Source organism: Schistocerca piceifrons, chromosome 10 (assembly GCF_021461385.2).
Source record: "Schistocerca piceifrons isolate TAMUIC-IGC-003096 chromosome 10, iqSchPice1.1, whole genome shotgun sequence".
Lineage (NCBI taxonomy): Eukaryota > Metazoa > Arthropoda > Insecta > Orthoptera > Acrididae > Schistocerca > Schistocerca piceifrons.
In genome coordinates, this window is record NC_060147.1 from 13,385,052 (window position 1) to 13,410,772 (window position 25,721).

The 25,721-nt window shown below is 44.4% G+C and overlaps 1 protein-coding gene across 9 annotated transcripts in view; it reads left to right on the plus strand.

The window, feature by feature from the left end:
- Nucleotides 1-25,721, plus strand: part of LOC124719063 (poly(rC)-binding protein 3) — a 507,840-nt gene that overhangs the window by 283,016 nt on the left and 199,103 nt on the right. Inside the window, exon 1 of one of the 9 annotated variants that reach the window (XM_047244738.1) lies at nucleotides 10,958-11,129. The exons of 7 other annotated variants lie outside the window; for them this stretch is intronic. The gene's annotated coding sequence lies outside the window, so the exon portion shown is untranslated. Of the gene's footprint in view, nucleotides 1-10,957; nucleotides 11,130-25,721 lie in introns of those variants that run through there. One more of the 9 variants, XM_047244737.1, reaches the window with a different exon arrangement.

Genomic DNA, 25,721 nt, shown 5'->3' on the forward strand with positions numbered 1-25,721 from the left:
CCGCGGTTCCTGGTGTGTCCGCTGTGCCGTGCGTGTGATCATTGCTTGTACAGCCCTCTCGCAGTGTCCGGAGCAAGTATGGTGGGTCTGACACACCGGTGTCAGTGTGTTCTTTTTTCCATTTCCAGGAGTGTAGTAAATGTATAAAATAATTGACAGGACAGCATGATTCCAAACTTGCCTATTCCTACCTATATGGAGTCACAGTATTCACTAGAAACTAAGGAACAGTAATGTTATTCCTCCTCCTCCTCCTCCTACTACTACTACTGACGACAAAGACAATAGAAAATCAGATGCAATTAAAGTAAGAGTGTAAGAGCGCCATATTACCGCGTAAAGAATTAAAAGAAATTACGACAGACAGTTTCGGCTAGGAAGAAGCTGGAAATGTTATTTAAAAGTCCGGTTACTAGTACTGAAACGGTTTTAGAAAAGTTATCTGTGTGATGCAGTTGAGGCAGTTTCTAGCCGTGGCTGAGAATAAGTGTTCTCCTGCTGTATTATTCGGAAAAGTGTTGTGGTTCGATACAGATATGAGGTACAGTGTGCATTGATCAGACAGTAAAGCAGACTCTGTGTGTGTGTGTGTGTGTGTGTGTGTGTGTGTGTGTGTGTGTGTGTGTGCGCGTGTGTGTGTGTGTGCTTTTTCAGGGGAAGTTCGTGACTTAACTCCAAGCATCTTCTGTACGTTAACATCGCTGTACTAGCAGCTGGTATTAAAAGTGCTCGTTCAAGATTATTTTTCAGATTGTAACGGGAGAACTTCTAAGTTCTTTTAATGCGCGTTGTAATTGTATGTTGAGCCCATCTTAGTTTTTTATCTAGTATTACTTTTAGGTAGTTCGTTGAGGGAGACGAACTTGTTTGACTTATTACTTTTTTTTCGCCGCAGATGAACAGTCTACTGTTATTTTGTTGTCAAAACTATTTGTTTTAGAAGAAATACGTAATAGGATGATGATACAATTATCAAGCTCCCGGAATATAAATCTTGCAGAAAGCGTCCTTGATTGAAATCTTTCCATTTGTCACTTCTGTCTTTAAATTTAAATCATACCTCCTATTTTTGCATGGCGACGCAATACAACAATCTCCATGCTATTGTTTGCAGAAATTTTCTCGTCTTACACGAATATTTTTTTCAACGTTCGGAAGTGGAACCAAGAAATTTTGAACTGAATAACTTCGGTTATAGACGACACGATGACGTTCGAAAAATATGTTAGTACTTGACAGAATAAGCAAGGTGGGAAGTTTTCTGAGAGAATATCATAGATACGTAATGCTAACAAGATGCGAATTGTGTTGAAGTAGTTCATTAAACATTCTTGTTGAAATACTGCGGTTGATAATGAGAGATGAACGATCAGAAACAGAATGTTTAGGATTTTACGTTAGACTACATTACATGTCCCAAGTTACTCTTCTCATCTCACAAAGAACAGAAGTCTGTAAACCGGCAGGCCATCACAGGAACGTGTAGTAGAACGTTCTCTCGAACAGCGAATTGAGCAGCGTGCGTAATTAGCACGAATTCTCTAAAGGTCAGAGCGAGAGGTTAACTGGCGCGTATTCTGGCGACCCTTTGGATGCTGTATCGCGTCTGCGTCTCCAGTCGCAGCGGAATCAATGACAGAATTTCAGGAGCAGCAAACTCCTGCTTTTCATCACTCTGTTCTCGTCAGTTTCTCACTAACGTTGAAAAATAGTTTGAAGAGTAGCCGTTTCAGAACCAAAATGCGTTTGTTGGGAAAAAAGAACGGAACTTAGATCCATTTAGAGCATGTGGTCATCTATAAAAAACTAACGCTGTTTAGTATTTTAAAGAAGACATTTTACATTCACATTTCAGATCCATATAAGGCGCAAACGTAACAAAATATTTCAGAAAATACTTTGACATTTAAATTTATATTCGATTCTAAAATATTTTTCTTTTGTTTTCAGAAATTATTTTCTTGTTATTGCGAGTCTACATTTTATATCCTCTTAACTCACGGGTCGTAGATTATTTTGCTGCCCAACAAGTAAAAACTCGTAAACTCTTTTGTCACACTTCATAATTGATTTCTTCAGCATCACGTAATTTAATTCGACTACATTCCATAAGTTCTTTCACTTGGGTTGTCATAGTCGGCTGACACCCCTATTCTAATTTAATTTTTGTCCTGGTTTTTCTCGAATGCATCACATTTCAGATGTGGAGACTTTAGAGGGATTAGCGGACCAATCCTGGAATGAAACGTGCGGCCAGTTCAATTGTTCGTAATGCAGGATAGAGGGCGTGGTTGGGCCCTGTGGACTTTGCATCGCTGATGTTTCTCGTTTTCCACTTTTCACCATTCCTACTTAAAATGCGAAACACCAGCTGAAGCAGTTGTGCGCCAGCGATTACGACCGTCTGCTACGGCACGCCGATCACTCGGGTTAACGTTTAGGCTCTTAGGTTGTCCTCGAATTGATCCTAGCAGCGCTTCAGCGGAGAACCATAGAGCCTTCCTGCTAGCTGTGCTACCTTCAGCGTACAAAATTTCAGTGTCTCTCATCTGCTGGAGATGTTAAAGTCATCAGAGTCGGTGACCAACGACGGTCGTTCAGCGTCGCCTTATCAAGAACTGTTACGTTTGATGTAGAGCCATCCCATGTGCTGTTCATAATGTATTAAGCTTCTGATTGGTTGAAGCTTTCTCGTTTCTTACCATCACAGCGCTCCAGCTTACGCAACCTTACAGCAGGGTGGAAACAGCTGTTCGACATACCATCTGTTCGGTGCGTATTGTCAGACTTTTATTCAGAATGACCCGAGACGTCAAAAAGTGACATGGGCAGCACGTATCTGTTATCTACGTAATTTTCCGATGGGTAATTAGTTGATAATATACATTTTCTATTTAGGAACTGTTCAAGGCTCCAAAGGTGTGATACTGAAATCCGACAAGGCAATTACAGGAGCTGCCTGTGCAGATACGTTTTGTTTTTCGGCTGAGTGGCCAGGCCAAACTTTTCACATGCGCTAATAAACAGTTTACCGATAGGTGCAGCTCTGCGTGTGTATGGACTGAAGAAGCAGTGTTGTCTGCACATTGCACTTCTGTTACGTGGGTGAGACTTGTGAACCTTTTAGAATGCAGTCTGGGCTGATTAAATAGCCTTCGTCAAATCTAATCTAAATTCTACGATTGCATTGTTCACAAATATTATTTCACAAACATGGCTGTGAGGTACTGGCAAGTGATGTTTGCCCCGTTAGTAATAGGGAATTTATTAAATACTACATTCCACTATAGCACTTGCCCGGACATGTTATCATGCAGAACATGAATCAGCCGGAATAGTTCAGGGCTTCCACATACCTTATCTGCGCACCATATCAAATGCTTTTTCCGAGTTATAGAACACTAAAGGTAAAGGCTTACGACGTTGTTCCCTACACTTTTCCTAGCGTTGTCGTGCACGAAAGATCCTATCAGCAGTGCCGGTGAAGGGGAGAAATCCGCGCTAAAATTCTGGATGGATGTGACCGTGTATTACCACAAATGTTTCGGTTGCCTTTTTTAAAGAATCTGACAATATGGGGTTTTTCATGTCAGCTGGAACCTTACGGGTTTCTCATGTTAGGAGAAACAACGGCAAGTTGGTGTTTTTTTTTTTTTTAGAAACAAGTTATCACTTTGAATAATCTTTAGAGGGATGATTCATACTGTCAAGAACCTTGCTAAAAATTAATGAAATGAAATGTCGGTGGGATACTTTTGTAGGTTGTGGTGGATGTTGTGGGACGTGTTTGAGGAAGTCGTCATTAGCTGTAGAACTACGGATCAATAGTGAACTGAGGTGCTTTTTCCAGCGCCTGGAGATATGTTGACTGTCAGCGAGGATGGTACTACTGCCGATGGCATCCGGGTTTCTGATGAGGAACAAACAGGTCGTATCTTTTACTTCAGCTTGAAACCTCCGCAAATCTCTGGCATTTGAAAAGTCTTCGTTTTTCCTTGTCTTTTAGTTGCCACCAGTTGTTAGTGATTATCCTCATTTCAGTCGGAAATTTCTGCTTGAGCTCTTCACAATATTTTTCCTGTGGAGGAAGGATCTTGAGTAATAGATAGGCTAACATCCAGTTTGATATGTTTAATGGAGTGATTGTTTTCATAAAACCATTCATTTCTTTTCTTTGCATGGAAACAATGACGTTCATTGCAGTAATTTTAACGTTGTTTTTTTTTTTTAAATAAGTTGTCCGTTCCTTCTCAACATCTGTTATGCTAGCTGACGTTTTCCTAAGTGGAACTAAGTCTGTGTTGCAAGAGATAACAAACAGTTTTAACCTGCAGGCTGTTTATTTTGAGTTTTCTCCTGGAAGGATTTGAAACATTGGGTCGTGGTTTACAATATACGAACTTCCTCACATGGATACCTAACTGTTTGTGATCAATCCGCCAATCATTGACGTTCCGAGTTATTTTTGTGATGAGGACGTCTTTCTTGTCACGCTACCGAATGAAGACTGTCAGTGATAAGCCAGTGTTTAGAACGTGGGTGCGTCCATGTAGTTTTAAAACGATAATGCAAATGAGATTGTGTATTGGTGATAAAATTCCTGTACCCAACGCACAAACCAAGAAGTAACGGCCCATTTGCATGCTGTTCCTAACACTTTAATTACCCATGACGCTTCTCCAAAAGCGATCTTTTTTTCTCATTCCACCATTGAATTTGCTTAAAGTTTATCTTCTGTAGGTATCTTGACGAGGACATCGTTCTGTATCTTCATCGCTGTATGAAGGGGAGAGCATAGCCGTCGACGAGAGTGACAAAAACTTTCTCCAGAAACAGGAATTGTAAAAGCTAGAATTCTTTCGTTGATAACAATATTGGTTAATCTTTCTTCTTCCACTGTTTTTGTTTTTAATGCAAATCCCACAGGACGGATGCAATTTCTTCTACATTGCTTATTCTGAGCTAATCTCACTGCTGTGTCCTTTACTTGATAATTTGGTTTCATTTAAGGAGCAAGGTCCATATCTAATCTAGGAAGGACGTGGGTGATGAAAGCTGTTTTCGTTTCAGGTCTGTTGCCAAGTATGTACGGAAGAGTCTCTACATTCCATGTTCCAATAATCAGAATATTGCTCTCTTTTGGTTTTCGTTCGCAGATAAAGCAAGACCTTGTGGTTGTGTATTCCCAGTCTGGTGTAAGTCTGACTACCGATGCTGTTATACCCACGTTTTGTAGCTGCTTTCTCATTGAGGGTGGTAGCGGTTATCCTAAATAGACGTGCCCAGTCGCAGATGCAGGACCAGAGCTATGAGTAGTCACAGATGTTCTCAGCAAAGCGACCGTTGCACACCTGCCGTTAGTGCTCAGGTCCAGACTAGCAGTTTCCAGGTTCTCCGCCGCTGTTCTGCAGCCAGCGGACTAAAAGGAAAATTGCAGGAGAATTTACAATCTCATGAATTTGTTATGATGGATCTCAGCTTGTGAGAAAGTAACTCGGCCACTATTATTCTGGAACCATTCATTATGCTATATGAGTGTGAGAGACGTTATTTCAAACACCAGCACTGCAACGAACTGCCGCGATCTCGGGGAAAGTAGAGCAACGCCATTACAGTCAAATCGTCTGGCATGTCTTCCACCTATGTGATCGTTGGGTATCTCGGGTGTGAAATGTTCTTGTTCCGTCCGCTTCGCCGTTGCGTACTGGGGTGTTTTGGAAAGATGGAAAGGACATGGAAAGAGAGTAGACTTTTTGGGAAACACTTCGTCGGGTTCTTCCAGCGAGGCATGACCAGCATGGAAGACACATCACGAGCTATGCTTACCTGAAGAGACAAACACCTAAGTGCAGCTGGCGTTATTGCATGTACAAATTTTTGTAGTTTCTAATATTTTAAACTAAGATTCGACATACGGCAAAATAATAGCTTCACATTCAATATGCCTCTTGTGTCCGCAGCTCGTGATCTAATGACTAACGTTGCTTCCTCTGGATAACGGGGTCCCGGGTTCGATTCCCGGCCGGGTTGGGGAATTTCTCTGCCCGGGGTTGGGTGTTTGTGTTGTCCTAATCATTTCATCATCATTCGTGACAGTGGCTAGATTGGACTGTGTAATAATTGCGCTGTATAAAGATTGGGGCTTCGTACGGGGGCTGATGACTGTGCAGCTGAGCATCCCACAAACCAATCATCATCATGTCTCTCTCTATATAGTTGCACTGAATACGTATATACAGACACACCTAAGTACATGGCTGTACACCGAGCCGGCCGGAGTGGCCGAGCAGTTCTAGGCGCTTCAGTCTGGAACCGCGCGACCGCTACGGTCGCAGGTTCGAATCCTGCCTCGGGCATGGACGTGTGTGATGTCCTTAGATTACTTAGGTTTAAGTAGTTCTGAGTTCTAGGGGACTGATGACCTCAGATGTTAAGCCCCATAGTGCAATATAGCCATCTGAGCTGTACACCGAGACATTTTTAAATTACTTGTTCACTTACTCAGCATCATTTGTCATAGCAAAAACTGCTGATGTGCGAGTGGAACCATAGGAAATAGCTAGTGTTGCGTATAATTTTTGGCCGAATTAAAAAAATTGAGATCTTTCTTACACTACGCAGTAAGACTAGTATTACAGGTAAAGACAACGCGAATGTCTTGAGATAGCGTAACTTTACGAGTCCCATTCCCCGGATTGTGTTCAGCCAGAGTTTCAGACTGAGACTTGCAACAAGCAGTACACCTTTATGAAAATATTTCTCCTGACATCCGGCACAGAATGTTACAAGGGAAACAGTTAATCGCTTATTAAATTTTCGCTGTTCATGTACCCTGTTAAATTTCATACACGTTCCCCCTTTAAGTCAGATACGTAGTTTTGTGTTGGCAGAAGAGCCAACACCGTGTTACGAGTGGAGGCCGAAATGCACGCGTTTTACCTCTTGCAGGCTGGCGTGAGGAGGGAAGAACTATACTGACGCGAGGTCTGGAACATGACAAGGAATTAGAATTCAGAAAGCGGACGTAATTACTTTGATACTTAACTTTAATCCATTAATGATGAACGTCGCTCTTGACGGTACATGATTCTCAATATTATCTGTTCAGAAAACGTAGCAACTGAGAGCGTATGTAGTCAGTGAACCATCGCTAGCAAAGTCGGCTGTACAACTGGGGCGAGTGCTAGGGAGTCTCTCTAGACTAGACCTGCCGTGTGGCGGCGCTCGGTCTGCAATCACTGATAGTGGCGACACGCGGGTCTGACGTATACTAACGGACCGCGGCCGATTTAAAGCCTACCATCTGGCAAGTGTGGTGTCTGGCGGTGACACCACATGTAGCACATTAACTCATTTGTGAAGTAATCAAGCTTTTGAAGCTGTTTCATAGACGGGTGTAGTGGTAATCAGTAAAAAGTAACGTTGCAGCTTAAAGTAAAACTTGCTCGTACATACAAAAATAATTGATGTGGGTAAACAGTCGCCACCCTGATATTACGCGATGCACGAACACGTGAAGAGTCGTCTGGTTCGTGGCGGGGTTTTTGTACCTGCTAGGTGAGCTGGCCAGTAGTACGCCCGTCTGCAGTATGAGCTGCAGGCTGGGCGACGGCGCGCCGTGTAGCGCGCGACTGAAGCGGCGCGCATGACCTTGGGCGTCGCTCGCTCCGACACACGTCGCAGACCGGAGGTGCCGCGGGCCCGCCAGGGACCACGTGTTGTCGGCGACGCGAGGCGCCACCAGCCGCCCAGCGCCTCTCTCTCTCTCTCTCTCTCTCTCTCTCTCTCTCTCTTCATGTCTGCCTCTCAGAGAAGCTGTCCTGCGGCTAACGTGGGTGTCCAGTTGCGAGCGTATGCTGGAGGCATACATTAAGAGAGCACGAAGAGTCTCTACATTTGGTTTCGGGGTTGCGTAGACGAGAGCTTTCAAATGCCCCCATAAATTAAAGTCAAGAGGGTTGAGGTCAGGAGAGCGTGGAGGCCACGGAATTGGTCCGCCTCTACCAATCCATCGGTCACCGAATCTGTTGTTGAGAAGCGTACGAACACTTCGACTGAAATGTGCAGGAGCTCCATCGTGCACGAACCACATGTCGTGTCGTACTTGTAAAGGCACATGTTCTAGCAGCACAGGTAGAGTAACCCGTATGAAATCATGATAACGTGCTCCATTGACCGTAGGTGGAAGAACGTGTGGCCCAATCGAGACATCTCCAACAATGCCTGCCCGAACGTTCACAGAAAATCTGTGTTGATGACGTGATTCCACAATTGCGTGCGGATTCTCGTCAGCCCACACACGTTGATTGTGAAAATTTACAATTTGATCACGTCAGAATGAAGCCTCATCCGTAAAGAGAACATTTGCACTGAAATGAGGATTGACACAGTGTCGGATGAACCATTCGCAGAAGTGTACCCGTGGAGGCCAATCAGCTGCTGATAGTGCCTGCACACGCTGTTCACGGTACGGAAACAACTGGTTCTCCCGTAGCACTCTCCATACAGTGACGTGGTCAACGTTACCTTGTACAGCAGCAACTTCTCTGACGCTGACATTAGGGTTATCGTCAACTGCTCGAAGAATTGCCTCGTCCATTGCAGGTGTCCTCGTCGTTCTAGGTCTTCCCCAGTCGCGAGTCATAGGCTGGAATGTTCCGTGCTCCCTAAGACGCCGATCAATTGCTTCGAACGTCTTCCTGTCGGGACACCTTCGTTCTGGAAATTTGTCTCGATACAAACGTACCGCGCCACGGCTATTGCCCTGTGTTAATCCATACATCAGATGGGCATCTGCCAACTCCGCATTTGTAAACATTGCACTAACTGCAAAGCCACGTTCGTGATGAGAACTAACCTGTTGATGCTACGTACTGATGATGCTAGTACTGTAGAGCAATGAGTCGCATGTCAACACAAGCACCGAAGCCAACATTACCTTCTCTCAATTTGGCCAGCTGGCGGTGAATCAAGGAAGTACAGTACATACTGACGAAACTAAAATGAGCTCTGACATGAAAATTAAGCGTTTCCGGACACATGTCCACATAACATCTTTTGTTTGTTTGTGTGTGAGGAATGTTTCCTGAAAGTTTGGCCGTACCTTTTTGTAACACCCTGTATACGTGCTGGAGGTCGATTTGTGGGATGGAGTTCCACGCCTGTTGCACAGGGGATAACCACGAATGTGCTCCTGCTGTCATACGAAATCGCACCCCAGACCGTAGTCCAAGTCGTAGGTCCGGTGTGTCTAGCACGCAGTGGTTACCAGCCCTCAACTCGCCTCCTCCCAACCAACGCACGGCCATCACTGGCGAGGAGGCACATCCAGCTTTGATCAGAAAACACCCTGCCGTACAGTGAGCTCTCGCTTGGCGCCACTGAAGTCGCAGATGGCGGTGGTTTGGGGTCGGTGGAATGCACGCCACAGGGCGTCTGGTTCTGAACTGTTCTTGAAGTGACCGATTTGTAACAGTTCGTTGTGTCACTGTGGTGCCAACTGCAGCCCGAATAGCGCGAGAGCCATAAGCCGAACACGGTGCTCTCCCTCTTCCCTCTCAGTAGCGCCACGTGGGCGTCCGCTGCCTTGTCACATTACGACAGTATATTCTCGTGACCACCGCTGCCCGTATTCACGTACAGTGACTACATTCCTGCCGTTTCGCAGAAGGAACATCCAGCTCCTCGTTGTCTTGTTACAGCACGTCTTCGTTCAAACTCAGTGAGGTGTTGATAATGGCATTTTGTCAAGTTAAAGCCATTCTTGGCTAACGTCGATTCACCAATCTGAAAGGCAACTAACGCTTACGACCGTTACAGCGTGTATTTAGAGCAAACCTGATTTGCATCCTTATTGTTGTGTTGGCAGAAGAGCCAATACCGTGTTACTAGCGGAGGCCGAAATGCACGCGTTTTAGCTCACGCAGGCTGGCGTGAGGAGGGAAGAACTATACTGACTTGAGGTCTGGAACATGACAAGGAACTAGAATTCAGAAAGCGGACGTAATTACTTTGATACTTAACTTTAATCCATTAATGATGAACGTCGCTCTTGACGGTACATGAGTAACTGAATATGGCGACTTGCTAGGTCTTAGCTAATGACTTAGCTGAAGGCTATGCTAACCTGTCGTCTCTGCAAATGAGAACGTATGTAAACAGTGAACCATCCCTAGCAAAGTCGGCTGTACAAGTGGGGCGAGTGCTAGGGAGTCTCTAGACCTGCCGTGTGGCGGCGCTCGGTCTGCAATCACTGATAGTGGCGACACGCGGGTCCGACGTATACTAACGGACCGCGGCCGATTTAAAGGCTACCATCTAGCAAGTGTGGTGTCTGGCGGTGACACCACACTTACAGTGGCGCAACTAGGGCCACTCTTACGCGAGTGGCACGAAATTTGAATAGATATTAGCGTATTTTCTGGATGGATGTTGCTATAGTAGTTGTCCTTCAAACAAATAACTGTCAGTCACATTTTTGCTCTGATCCGAGTACAGTGGCGTTGTGGTGTCCAGCTTGCGGGTACGTCGGTTCAGTGACGTTCCTAAAATTCTCGTACAAATAACCGCTCGACTCGGCAGTCGCGCTGGAAACACCGCTCCCGTTCGCGACTACGTTGGCTTATCGGGGACAGAAACGTCGCGTTTGGGAGAAAACGATGTTAGTAGAGGACGAGTGAGAGGAGTGTGGGTCCGATGCCGGCGGCGAGAGCAGTGGGACAGCGGGGTGGGGTAAACACGAGGGCGCAGGCGTGCCGCACGTGCTCCCGTTCCGCCCTCGCCCCCGCCCCCGCCCCCGCCCCCGGGCCCCCTCGCCACTCGCTCCGGAGGCGCCGGGCGTCGATACCGCGGCCGCCGCCCCCCTGCCCCCCCTCCCCCCCGGCTGCCCCCCACCATCGCGACGTCCCCGCCTGGGCGCCCTGCCACCGGCGGCTGCCGCGTCCGCGCGCCAGTTCAGTTGTGTCTGCCCTCCCTCCAGTTTGTGTTCGCCCTGCCCCGTTGTTAACTGTATAGCGAACCAGCCAGCCAGCCACCGCTACTATCTCGCACACGCACGTTCCAGCCGGCCCGCCAGAAGCGCCGAAGCAGCACGCGGCCAGCTCCCGGAAGAGGCCTCCGGTACATGGCAAGTGAGGCCGGCGCCGAGCGCGGATGCTGTGTGGCTCTGTGTGTGGCTGTGTGTGAGTGAGTGCGTGCGTCAGGGCAGCTGCCGGGCACTGAGCAGGTTGGGAGGACATGCGGAAGGGCTCACAGCTTCACATGCAGATACCTGCGTACGAAATAAAAGATGTAGCTATTAGGATCAGATTTCGAGTGCAGTCACATTTTTGTGGTAAGCCGAGGCCTGTCTCATCGTTTTAATACTAGCGTACGCATACTGTGGTGCGATATGAAATGGAACGAATGTGTGAAATCGGAAGTGTAGAATTCCGATGAATGCAATTCGTTGGGAGGATTCAACGAAAGTGAAGAGCAGTTACGAACAAAAATATGCCGGAGCGAACAATTTGGGAGATGCAATCCTTATCCAGTAAGCGTGGAAACAAACAACGAAGGATTTTAGGCGCTGTTGAGATCGTCACGAGTCTGTACAGCTCTCGAGGTAAGATGCTCTCACCCCGGATCCTGTTCTGGTCACAGCGGTGTTTTACTGGGCACGATGTTATTGTGCAGTCGCACCCTCCCCTTCTGGCGACCTTTGAAGTGACTGGAATGCCGAGGTGTAGGGTGACCTACAGTATAACGTGCAATTTGACAGTGCGAAACGTGAAAGAAGCGATAAGTGACAGAGAATTGAGGCCCAAACCTAAGCATGTGTAGACCGGCACTTGCCCACCTAGCGATTGAACCACAGCGTTGAAATATGAAATGGAGTGAACGCACGAAATCAGTACTGGCGAACGCAAACGGAAGATTTGGGAACGTACCGGGAAAGCGCGACGAGTAAGCAAAGGAAATCTCACTCCAGACGCTACAGCGGCCAATTCTAGGTCTTTGCTACGACGTTTGGACCGCTCACAAGGTAGGTATGACGATAGACTTTGGTCGAAAATTAAAGTGCTGCTGTGTCGTACCAGCCCATATGAAAGGTCAACATAGACGCTCACGCAGCTCAATACCTAGTCGTTAGGAGAATGACTACGCTGTTCTCGTTTAACATCAAACAACCGCTGTTTACCTCGACTGTGCTTCCGTCCCCATAGGGATCATCAAAATACGTGAGTGTAGGGTGCGTACGGCGTCGCACAATTAGTTTCCCCATCCTCCACATGCTAGTAGAATAGCGTAGTGAAAGTCTAATATTTGCGGCGACTGCCCAGTTGGCTGTGAGGTATATATATTGTAGATGTATCTAATGGTAGACGTAGAGTCACTTCTATTTGGCTTTTCTCGTAGTCATGACTGAAAGGGGGTCCCGTTACTCTGTGTTAAAAACTACAAAAATAGTTTGGATTCCCAGTCGTATCTTAATCCTCACGACACGTTTCGAATGCTTAGCTTTTCTTCGATAGTGTTAGATGTGCTCTAATATGTTTTGTACCTTATCCTATCGAGCTGTGTGAGTGATAATGCTAGTGTCGACTGCTGCTATCGTGAGAACCATGATGGCGAACATAAAAAATAATTGACTTTCAGTTGAAGTTTGAACTAAAACTATAAGTAATAAACACACATTCCAGTGTCTGGTAACAGGGTTTTATATGCTGCTGTTTGAACTGCTGCATCCAAACTTTGATACTGTACGAGGCTGGTCGGCCTCAGCACTCACTGGCTAGCGGCACCGTGCCTGTGGCTTTTAAGTGTGCCGTTTTTGTCGATATGATTATTCTCACAATTGTGTATGCAATGGACCACTGCTACAGTAGAACGCCGCACCTTTTAGTAGGAAGGAGTCGTTTAATGACACACAACTGGTAAACCGCTTTCTGTTGTTACACTGCTGACGAGCTACAGTTGAACAGGCCTCATGGACTTGATCGGACCTGTTTGCTATATGCTTGACGGCGTATTACGAACTGTAGCAGTAGACGTGCTCCAACTGCGAACGGAAGAAAGGTGACAAATAGTATGCCAGAGTTTCGTAGTCCACACACTGCATGAACGCTAAGTACCGCGATTAGGTAAGCCGCGTACATTAAACTTCCGTATCACTGCTCTCCGCCTGCCAGAAGATTTATAGTAGTATAAAATACATGTGGGTGATTCCTGCACCAAACTGTCAAGACGGCAATCGGCAGAAAGTACGACCTATTTCTTCAAGGATCGTGTAAAGTAATGATCCGCAGAAACAGACTTCTTACGCCCCAGCTGAATAAAGGCATTACCAGTTCCGTGTCCGACGGATGAGTTCAACCCTTGGTCGAGAGGGAGGACATCAGAAGTAAAGCGCTTGGTTATGAGTAGGGAAAAGGCAGCTTCTTCAGAATCTGATATTGATGTTGGCAAATATCCCTTAGCTAGACGTAGATGTTAAACGAGAATTGAGGATAAAAGAAAAACGGAGTAACGCGAACTGTTTCGTACAACTTGATTGTTAAGGTGGCAGTTGCGGTTTGTTTCCTGGAAGCAACTGATGAGGATAAGAGGGCATAAACGCCAGCGACGAGGACGACCATGCGGAATGGGACTGTCACGCTGTTTGTGACTGCTTGAACGCTCAGCGTTTTCCTTTCTTCGCATTCGGCTGGTACCGAGAAGAACCAGAGGTGGATTCTTGCTCTTGCTGCAGCCAGTAAATGGGAGCATTTCCGTTTATGCGGATACATTGCGATAAAGACTTTAGCTCCTGCTCTGGATTTGGCTCAGGTAACCAGGAAGATCTGCTCCTCGACTCGCCATTAACCTCGTGTTTCGTAGATGCACGCCCGTTCTCCGCGTGACCGTGCTTGGATCCTATCGCTTCCGATTCCAAAAAGTCGAGCGTTGTAATTTTCTAACACAAAACTCGCATAGCTATTGCGAAAAAGGTAACGACTGTGAACGGAGATGCATCTCTAAACGTTACTGTCATTTTTAAAGTATCTAAGTGAAAGTGAAAAACAGCGCTGTGCAGTAAGGTCTCAAAAGTTCTTAACGTGTAGGGAAAATTTAAGGGTCGTGTTCATCGTTCTAGTCTCACTGGTGGCATTGCAGCTTAGCGCTTCCTGTTTTTATACATTATAGGTTATTTTCGCAGTGAGCACGGACGATCCGTTGCACAGAAGATGTGTCAAAACTTACACGTTCTGCAGCGTGTGTTTGGATCGCAAAGAAATTCATAAGCATGCACTCATTCAACTTCGACTCTGTTGGAATAGTTGTTGAAATGTAAAGACTATAGCACATTCAGTAAGGCTATCTATAAGCCACCATCGCAGTTAAACAAAAACCATACATTGTTGAGGAATTAGATACTTTAAATGTCCAATACCGTTTTATTATGGATTGCATTAACTACACGTCACCGTCCATAGCCGGACGCTGTCATTTATGTCATCACGGAGCGGCTGCACTTGGCAACAATCTTCCTCCATACCTTGTGTTGCACAACTGGAACCTTCAGGAAGTGTTTTGTATATTAAATACAATAAAAAGTGTGAAATACTTTTGCTATTTCTATTGTGTCGCCCAGTTGATAAAAGACGAAAGTATTGGAAGCGTTACATAGCTGCAGATACGCATGTGGCGACTCTCTGTGCAGTCTCTAAATATCATAGTGCCAGAAACTTACAGCTTACCTGCCGCAAAGTATAGTTAACCTACTGTATTATTCGGCATGGGGGATTTTACGAGACCTACGAAATGTCACCACTAAAGACTTCCAGGTTATTGTTAGGCGCATTGAATGCAACCGTGTACGCATATGCGAAATCGTGTTGTAGCACTACTCAGTTTAGGTTCACACAACTCTCTTGCTCATGAAATAAGGTAAATCAGCTGTCAACCCGAACACAGTCTACAAAATTGCGTCTATTATGCAGACGTGTCAAGCTGTTACCGTGAACAGTTGGTCAGAAAAAACATTCCTCTGCTTCGCTGTTGCAACTGCACTGGTATTGTTGGAGGAAACATGGGTAGCAACTTTTTTTAGTTTCGTTACGTTGAGGAATGAAATACCCGTTGTAAATGTTTTGCGAATCTTCTGTAACTTCATTGATATTCTCAGCTTCAGTTGGACTATATAGTCCACGTAGTACGGAAAAAATTATGAAAACACCGAAACGGTTTATTTTTCGTCTTCAGGTAGTATCTACGTGCACATGGATACTCTGCAAATCACATTTAAGTGCTCAGCAGAGGGTTCATCGAACCACCTTCACAATTGTCTATTATTCCAATCTCGTATAGCGCGCGGAAAGAACGAACACCTATATCTTTCCGTACGAGCTCAGATTCTCCTTATTTTATCTCGGTGATCGTTCCGCCCTATGTAGGTCGGTGTCAACAAAATATTTTCGCATTCGGAGGAGAAAGTTGGTGATTGGAATTTCGTGAGAAGATTTCGTCGCAACGAAAAACGCCTTTCTTTTAATGATTTCCAGCCCAAATCCTGCATAATATCTGTGACACACTCTTCCATATTTCGCGATAATACAAAACGTGCAGCTTTCCTTTGAACTTTTTCGATTTATTCCGTCAGTCCCATCTGGTAAGGATCCCACACCGCGCAGCAGTATTCTAAAAGAGGACGGACAAGCATAGTGTAGGCAGTCTCCTTAGTAGCTTTGTTAGATTTTCTAAGTGTCCTGCCAATAAAACGCAGTCTTTGGTTTGCCTTCCCCACAACATTTTCTATGTGTTCCTTCCAATTTAACTTGTTCGTATTTGTAATACCTAGGTATTTAGTTGAATTTACGGCTTTTAGATTAGACTTATTTATTATGTAACCGAAGTTTGAGTTCCTTTCAGCATTCATGCGGATGACCTCACACTTTTCGTTATTTGGGGTCAACTGCCACTTTTCGCACCATTCAGATATCTTTTCTAAATTGTTTTGCAGTTTGTTTTAGTCTTCTGATGACTTTATTAGTTGATAAACTACAGCGTCATCTGCAAACAACCGAAGACGGCTGCTCAGATTGTCTCCCAAAACGTTTCTATAGATAAGGAACAGCAAGGGGCCTATAACACTACCTTGGGGAATACCTGAAATCACTTCTTTCTTTCCGTCATTACTACGAACTGTGACCCCTCTGACAGGAAATTGCAAATCCAGTCACATAACTGAGACGATATTCCGTAAGCACGCAATTTCACTACGAGCCGCTTGTGTGATGCAGTGTCAAAAGCATTCCGGAAATCCAGGAATACGGAATCGATCTGAAATCCCTTGTCAATAGCACTCAGCACTTCACGTGACTAAAGAGGTAGTAGTGTTTCACAGGAACGATGTTTTCTAAACCCATGTTGACTGTGTCTCAATAGACCGTTTCCTTCGAGGTGCCGGCCGGGATGACCGAGCGGTTCTAGGCGCTACAATCTGGAACCGCGCGAACGCTACGGTCGCAGGTTCGAATCCTGCCTCGGGCATGGATGTGTGTGATGTCCTTAGGTTAGTTAGGTTTAAATAGTTCTAAGTTCTAGGGGACTGATGACCTCAGATGTTAAGTCCCATAGTGCTCAGAGCCGTTTGAACCTTCGAGGTAATTCATAATGTTCGAACACAATACATGTTCCAAAATCCTGCTGCATATCGACGTCAACGATACCTTCAGTGTCAATTCACACTAACTTTTTTTCCATCAAATAAGATAAATCCCTCCTCGACGAAAAGGTTGCCTTCAGCCCTGTTGGATTCCTGATTCAGCCAACGTACTGTTCAACCCAGATCATCAACAACGGTGGAGCGAAGTTTTTGACAGATACCGAAGTGAACGAAGAATCTTTTAGCCGTCTGATGACTGAAACCGTGACATCGGATTTTTAGTCACACACATTCTCGCTAAGTGATTGAGTCACGTTTGTTGCTCAAAAACAGTCGTTGTTTTAGAACTAACTGAACGCCCCATGGATACATATGAATAGGGAAAATATTATCTTCTACCTCCCTAAAGCCCCACCTCCTCCCTCCCCAAACCTCTGCCGCTCTCTCTTGTCTTGTTAATTAAGACAGGGGCGCAAAATATAAGCTGTGCTTTGGGCTTTTACTTTTGTTCTTTCCTGCTGTTACGCTTTCATGTACTGTCTTATGTCGCGTCACTTAGTTGTTACCTTCTGATATCTACTTCGCTTATACTCTGAAAGATTTTAATTGAATATCCATATTACAGAAACGCTGACATTTATATAAGGGTCAGTCAAATGAAAACGAGACAGTTGAGGAAAAATTAAGCAAACTGCCAGTTGTTTCAAAAGTAATCGTCCTAACTGTTATATATTTATCGCACTGAGAGACAAGACTGTCAATGTCTTCATGGCATAATGTTCGCGGTTGCCTGCGGAACAGTGATTGTACCCAGGAGGTCACCTCGTCATGCGAAGCAAATGGACGTCCACGAATGTCTTTCTTCAGGGACCTGAAAATATGGAAATCATGTGGGGAGAGACCGAGACTGTGTGGAGGATGTGTAAGGGCTTCCCAGCGAAACTTTTGCTGCACAGTCGAAACAGCCTTGGCAACAAATGAGCCCGCTTGGGTACAGTCACGGTTCCATAGGTAGCCGCAGACATTAGCACTGACCGTCTTGGTGTACAGTGGTATAGATGTAATAAGTTGTGGCGATTACTTTTGAAATAATAAAGTTTTCTGTTTTCCCTCATGTCTCGTTTTAGTCCGACTGACTCCCTACATGTTTCATTTCATTTTAATCTAGTCGCTTATCTCCAGATGAAGAAAGACAATTTTAATTGCACTGTATTCTCTTCTTTAAGTGCACCGTCTTCCAGGAATACTGGTGACCAGTAGTATGATACGCTGTTTGTCAAGGCTTTCCTGAACAGAGCTGTGTGCTCAGTCTAAACCACTGTCGTAAGTTCTTCAGCATGGATAGTCTTCCAGAGGACGTGCTGAAAAGCATTTTAATATCGGTTGAGGTGTTACATGTCCTGCATATAATTCGGTCGACTTTCCTGCTTCGCTAATGCAAGTTACAGTCTTTTGCCGCTAGATGGCTCCGAATAGTAGCGTGTGACATGGTGGTATGTAACGGAACTGTGTCGGGGCTTGAGAAACAGCTTTCTGTAATCTAGTATCTAACCGAAGAGTTCGCCCACACACAGAGCACATTTGCCTACAGCGTGACACACACACACACACACACACACACGAGCGCTAGGTCATCTGCAACAATCCCACGCCCCATCCGATTTTCATGTTTCCAAAACTTAAAAAGCACCCTCGAGGGCTTCACTTTGACAGTGATGGAGCGGCGCAAGCAGAGTTGGTTCCATCAACGAAGTCAAACATTGCGATATCAACAAACTGGTCTCTCGTTGGGAGAAACGGGTGACTACATTGACATATGAATGTGTAGACATGAGCAATAAGTGTGTAGAATGGTAATAGAGTTTGTTTTAATTGGAAAGCTTTAAGAGTTTTCACATAAAAATTTGGAGGCATTACTTTTCAGCACGCCCTCGTAGGTTCTGGAAAGTGTTTGCTAAACTTGTCAACAAATGAAAACTTTTTGTTAGGTTCCTGGATAAAACAAACTGCACTCGATGTGTTGTACTTCTCTGAATAGGAAAACGGTTCTAAAACTATTCAGTTGGTTCTCACTCCTGTGATTTAGGAATACTGTATATACGTAATACTAACTACTGTTTTCTGTATACGCCAATTCATTTATCTGTCTATATACACGTAACTTGAGTACATTTATTACAAACGTTAATTCCATATATATAAAATACTCTAAAAATTTTCCTTTTCGAGATTTTCGTTTGTCAGTAGTTTCTAAAGTCTTCCAGTTGATTGTACAGCAGTAGTCTGCTAACATATTAGAATTCCATTTTCCCTGCTAACGTTTCTCCATCGTAGCGCTGTGCTGATGCAATCTCTCCCCATGTTTATCACTAACAGCGCCGAGAGACTCTGGAAAGAAGTTTAAGTGGGAGTGTAAGTAGTGCAACTTAAGAGACACGTGACACCCCATTTCACCACATTCTACACAAATTCCACATAATTTTCTGCTTTCTTGTTTCCAAGGAAATTGATGGTTACATCTTTAAAAGCATCATGCAATTTTTTTCCTTTTCGTTCAGTAGTTCAGTAAAATGTTCGCTCTTAATGACTGTCCTAATTTGTGGGCCGATAAATTACACCTTCCTTGAGCTTAACATGTGTCATGTGAGCGAACATTTCTTGAAGACACTCATAGGTTGCACTCTCCATATTCAGGGCCTTTGCGAAAATCTTCATAAGACTGAGTTAGAAGTGCAGTTGAGTCAGCAGAATCTGTTATCTATCAACAAGATTACTCAATACATTCTTCTGTCCTAGTTCTAGGTTGCTTCGCTTTGGCCACTCTTGCGTTTGTCAGTTGCATGGCTGTCCTACTCGCAAATGGAACTCGAGAACTTGGTATATCCTAACTGCATACCTAGGAGGAGCGCTACAACCTTCAGATTAGCACAGGTTGTCCACTTATAGGTAGGTAATTGTAGACCTTGTAGAATATGCTTCAGTGAGTTGTATGTCTCTTTCATATGTGCAGCATGCACAACAGGATTGGAACTTTTCTCCCATTATGGAGAAACACACGTATTAAACTCTCCTTTGAGGCATCTGTGAAAATTCTCCAGTTCTGTGGGTTGTATTCAGTTCCCAATGCTGCTATTAACCCATCAATATTATTGCAGCCGGCTGCGGTGGCCCAGCGGGTCTAGGCGCTTCAGTCTGGAACCGCGCGACTGCTACGGTCGCAGGTTCGAATCCTGCCTCGGGCATGGATGTGTGTGATGTCCTTAGGTTAGTTAGGTGTAAGTAGTTCTAAGTTCTAGGGATTGATGACCTCAGATGTTAAGTCCCATAGTGCTCGGAGCCATTTGAACCAATATTATTGCAGAAACAGACTATTCCATCCATTTTTAAAATGTCTACAAATGCCTTACGCCTCTGTTGATATGAGATGCTAACGCCAGTAGGAATTGCATTCCACTGTTACAGCTGGAAACCCAAAAGTTCTGCTTTGGCGTTGCTAAGTTCAAGATCCCGAACAAAGTCATAGAGTTCTTCCTGTGTAGGACGACAAATCTCTCACTCAGTAACTGTAAAAGCTTCATCTTGTATCTCATGTTTATCAGTAGATGATAAATGTTCTTCTTCGTCGATAATCCAATGTACAGGCAGATGAGGTACAGACAAAATGGCTCTGAGCACTATGGGTCTATCTGAGGTCATTAGTCCCCTAGAACTTAGAACTAATTAAACCTAACTAACCTAAGGACATCACACACATTCATGCCCGGGGCAGGATTAGAACCTGCGACCGTAGCGGTCGCGCGGGTCCAGCCTCAAGCGCCTAGAACCGCTCGGCCACACCGGCCGGCTAGATGCAGACAACTCTCAGCTGTTGGGAACAGGGCGAAGTGCTGATGGTAAATTTGGATATACAATCCTTTCCTTTGTCATTGTCATACTTTTATTTATGGGGTTGCACAAAAATAATAGTAGTTCGTATGTTGTTTGGTTCTCGCCAAACCATGGGCACTGGAAATCGCACAGATATATGCTTCCCATTCAGCCACTCTCTTAGCTGCACAGCACGGGTATTACAGCAGAAATAAGGAGCCCATCCTTCCTCCTGGTCACCCACCTTGCTTCCAAAGTACAGTTAAGCTTTGCGGAAAACAGGCGTGAGCTTCCTTGTCTGTGTAGTAAATATGATCTCGCCACAAATGTAACAGAAATTGTCACTACTGTTCACACACGAGAGTGACATTTTATTGCAGAACTAGTCGCTGGATCACAGGGAATTACGCAAACCTGAAATGGAAAAAAAGTTTTATTTATATAGTATAAAAGAATACGGAGGTCTCATTACATAACTAACCAATTGAACCTAACGTAACGCATCGTCTCAGAAACTAGGACCAGTTAGTGATTTTTATCGACAGTATTAAAATCAGCACACCGAATTTAGTTAATAGCTGTTACTCCCATTTAGGAACCAAATCCATTGATGACCAGTGCTATCAAACTTTCCTTGAAGTGTTATTTGCAACATGTCATATTTGTTGTTCGTCGTTATATGGCCAATGTATTCAAATTTTCTTCTCTTGATGGTATTGATAATTTCTAAATCTTTGCTGATACGCCAAAGTACTGCCACATTTGTGACTTTTTTTATCCTTAACATCCTTCAAAAAAATGGCTCTGAGCACTATGGGACTTAACATCTGAGGTCATCAGTCCCCTAAAACTTAGAACTACTTAAACCTAGCTAACCTAAGGACATCACATACATCCATGCCCGAGGCAGGATTGGAACCTGCGCCCGTAGCGGTCGTGCGGTTCCAGACTGAAGCGCCTAGAACCGCTCGGCCACACTGGCCGGCTAAGATCCTTCGATACGCAACATTTCAAATGCCTCCAATTTCTTAACTAAGTGTTCGTGACTCAACTCCATACGTAGAGTAGGATAGTGAACATTTATGATCGAATTAATCCAGTGCGACGAGCAATACTTGAGTCATGACTAGTCAGAACTTCTTTATTTTTCTGGAAAGAACTTCAGGACTCTTCAATTCGACACCAAAATACTTGAGAAAAGAACCAGTTACTTTCTATTAGACTTCCCAAATGTGTATATGGTGGAACGCTTTCGATCTTACCATTACCGAGTGCAATAGTGCCCCGAGTTTCATCCCGGTTTCTGCTGATGACAACCGTCCGTGTTATCTTACTGACGTTTGGACGTAACGGCGTGGCATCACTCTCTTTAGTAACAGTTGAAAATCTTCCGGTCACGTTGCAAGTAAGACAGTATCACCAGTATATCTAATGTTGTTAATAAAACTCCATTAATCACAGCTCCTTCGTATTTTCCATTAAGTATCAACGGGTAGTAATTAATGGATTTACCATCAAAAAGATCAGGTATACTTACCTGCAAACCAGTCTGGATGCGCAAGAACTATTAAACCATTTATTGGCCGAGTATAAAACGGCATTCTTGACCATTGTTTGCAATGTGTGTGTGTGTGTGTGTGGGGGGGGGGGGGGGGGTTTACGTATGGTTGAACACCGTCGACACATACTAAACAAAAGGCTTAAGTACACTGTAATCTCTCCACTACAAAAAAGTACAGACGAAATACCACGCCAGAACACTTCTCTCCATTATGAAACTGTTCTCTGTTCTGAAGGAACGGTAGATAAATGGAAAAATCGGGCAGGACTCGCGCTGTGAAGGTTCCGTACAAACTTAATTTATGTTCATCCATTCCGGGAAGCGAGAATCTTATCATTTTTGCCTATTACCGACATTGATACTCGCCAGACATTGGTTCCGGAGATGCTTTAATTTCAAGTTTGAAGTCGGATAACAAAGACAAATAGTTTTTTTAAGTGATGTAGTAACAAATTAACGCTTTCGGATTTTTTTCTCTGCACATGTACTGTGAAATCTTTATTCATGCCAAATGTCATGATTGTTGGCCAATGGGAAGGTTTCGATGAGTGAGTTTGCGAGTATCAAAATATGTGACATAAATGGCCGTATCTTTTGACTCCATTGACGTAGAAGCTAACGTTCGTTACACCGCCAAGGGACCACAGTTGCTAGTATGCGACATAAACTTCTACGTGATATGTCAACCCGTTTCTGAGAAAAATGGTTTTTGAACAGTCATACAGACAGACGGACAACAAAACGAACCTATAAGTTCGTGTTTTTACTAATTGATGTACGGAACCGTAAAGATAGAATGACACGAACCGAAACAAAATAGGTATCTTAAGTGGGAATTAACTTCATGTGGACGGGCTGGTCTTTCCCATAGGGTAGTAGAATAACCTCGACTCTCACTAATTGTTCGAGTTAATGATGAATTTCTAACATCAAATCTACTAACACACGTAATTTACGTTTCGTTTAATAGCCGTATTATCGGATACAAGGGTGCAGTTGTGACATAGTACAACTACCAAATAATTCTGAAGGTTTTGTGCAAATGGATGAAATAGTGGCAGATTGATATGCAGAGAGCACAGCACTGTGTTGTCAGCGCAGTGCGACAGTTGGATACACAATTAATAATCAAGATACTCTTTCTTCTCTATGTTTGGTTTGATTACTCGAAATAAACTTATAATATGTTAAGATGTGCGATCAAAATATTTACTGTCGCGCTGCCACGTGGTGGTAAAAGGTCGGAGGGTATACAATAAAAGTACTAATTCTCGTAATGCGTATGGTCCCAGGTGCGGAAGGAGAGTGTGTGAGGGGGTGAGAGAAGTAGTGGGCGGGAGGGGCAATGGAGGGCGCGGAGGTTGACTACAACTGTGCGTGGCAGCCAGCGTCTTACTGCTCATCTATGCTGATAGGACGCAACCACGATTCACCACGCAAATACTGGAATGCTGTTCAGACAAGACTTATCAAAAGAAGTTTAGTTTCAGTCGATCGTGAGCTTGGAGAACAACGTGGATGCTACCTAAAGCCGTCGGTACACGGTGCGTGCTGAGCGAGGGCCACGAGAAAGACAGGCCGCAGCGCGTACGTGACGAAGGCGTTCCTAAACCTAACTCGCAACCGAATGTGTAGTACTAACGAGAATTGCATCTTCTACTGGAGTCTGCTATTATGAGGTCTTACTGATTACTAGTCGTCCTAAAAGAAAAAAAATTCTCGACATAAATTGTATAACACCTTGTTTATAGCATTTAGTCTTTCCTGACGATGTAGTGCTTTATGCAACTAACGATCGTTTTGGCATGATTTTCGTTTTATTGTACTCCAGTACAGCCGTAACAAAGTATTAGTAGGCCTGTGGACTTCCTATCATTGTAGGACTATTGACGGGAAGATTCCATAATAGTGGATTTCAGTAGAAGATGCAATTCTCGTTTGTACGTACACACCTAGTTGCGAGTTAACAGGTGTAGAAACGCAGTTTGTCTGCTGAGTTGCGCGAGCTTGGCCTATCTTCGTAACGTACGCGCCGCGCCTGTCTTTCTCGTAGGCCTCGGTGCTCTGACGTCATAACGTGGAGAAAGCACGCTGCCGAACCCTTCCCAACGTGCAGAGCTGTATCAGACATGTCAGATACTCTGAACCATTGAGATGAAATAATCTAAAACTTACATGGGACAGAGTTACAAATTTGTATGGTGTTAATGTAACTGTTGAGCTACGAAAGAATCATTAAAACGCGCCAGAGAATGACAGAAACACTTGCAGAACAATGTTTCCCATGCTGACTCGTGGATGCGAGCTCTGCCAGGCTCTGATCTAGAGAGCGTGTTGCTAGTTCGCCCTCGCCATCGACCGTAGTTGTATCGCATCGCATCACATCACAGCACGTCATACACCGTGTACCGCCATATCGATTGCGCGGGCTATGACGCACGTGGGCAGCGCGCGGTTATTGGGAGCGGGCGGTGCCGTCGGCGGAAATTGTCGGAATAACCGCGCCGACTGGCAGCAACACGGTTCCGCTGTCCGGTCCGGTCCCACAGCGCAGCGTGTTCAGCTGCCCCTACCGTCAGGCTTCATGCAACCCGCAGCGCCTTCAAATACCTTGCACAAGATTTACATTTTCTCTCGCTCGCTATGCGCGAACTATTAGTCCTACAGAAAAAAATGAACAGCATCAATTCGTAGGAAAATAAATTTAAATTTTGTACTGGGATACATTTTCTCTAGAGGCTGCAGTTCGAATTATTCAAGAAAAAACGTATGAGAATGACCTTCAAACTCGTTTCTCTCGAACAATTCGAAAATTGTTGCTTCCAGCACAAACATATCTCATTACAAAAAAATAACTGTATTAAATTTCCGACTAAAAGGTCGTGTTTATATGAAAATCTCGCATGTGGTTTTCGAAGGCATTCTGTGCTGTATAAAACCCATTGACAGCGGCAGCTGAATCACCCCGTGCATGCTGTTCTTAAGCACCAGCAACTTGAGGCTCTCTCAAAAACCTATGGGTGAATGTACAACTTTTTTGTAATAAAATGGCGGGAAACGACATATTCATGATGAAGAAAGTTATTGTACCTTGCAGTTTATGAAAAATATCCGATTTAAAGGCAATGGCACATCGAGGACACAGCAAGTGCACTGTCCATGGCGATCATTGTGGCTGAGCGGCTCTAGGCACTTCAGTCTGGAACCGCGCGTCCGCTACGGCCGCACGTTCGAATCCTGCCTCGGGCATGGATGTGTGTGATGTCCTTAGGTTATTTAGGTTTAAGTAGTTCTAAGTTCTAGGGGACTGATGACCTCAGATGTTAAGTCCCATAGTGCTCAGAGTAATTTTGCGTTGTTCATGGTACTGTTTGTTATAACTGTCAGTTAATACATATCTACGGTTAAGGGTTTCAGAAGATGGTGAGATGCAAAGTATGGTCATACATCATTCATGGTCGTGTAGCGTCATGAACAGAGATGCAGAGTTGTAAAGTAAAAGGTGATGTGTTGTTTTTGCAGCTCACTGGGTCCAAATATTTCTGTACTAACATTCGCATGTTCTACTACTTTCTCATCTTTCTTATTATTTTAATAAAAGTATATTCTATTCTATATACGTATAAGTGCGCTCTTTCCGATGAATGAGATCAATGAACTTTTTATCTA